A 237-nucleotide genomic window follows, 5' to 3' on the forward strand; every position below is an offset into this window, starting at 1 on the left:
GCCTTTTTTTTTTTTTTTTTTTTTTTTTTCTTTTTTTTGACTTCACAATTATCTTTTCCAATTGAGTTGATAAAATTGAATCAAATACATTTAATTGTGATTGTAACAACAGTCCAAACTGTGGGAAATTTTGAGAAAAGCCCAATGTGACTAAGACAAGATGCAGATTTTGGCTAAAATGATCAATACCTAAACTGTTCATATTCAATTAGATATACAAGTACCAACTTTAAGGAC

This window comes from Cyprinodon variegatus, unplaced genomic scaffold (genome assembly GCF_000732505.1).
Source record: "Cyprinodon variegatus isolate N-32 unplaced genomic scaffold, C_variegatus-1.0 Scaffold103, whole genome shotgun sequence".
In the NCBI taxonomy this organism is placed as follows: domain Eukaryota; kingdom Metazoa; phylum Chordata; class Actinopteri; order Cyprinodontiformes; family Cyprinodontidae; genus Cyprinodon; species Cyprinodon variegatus.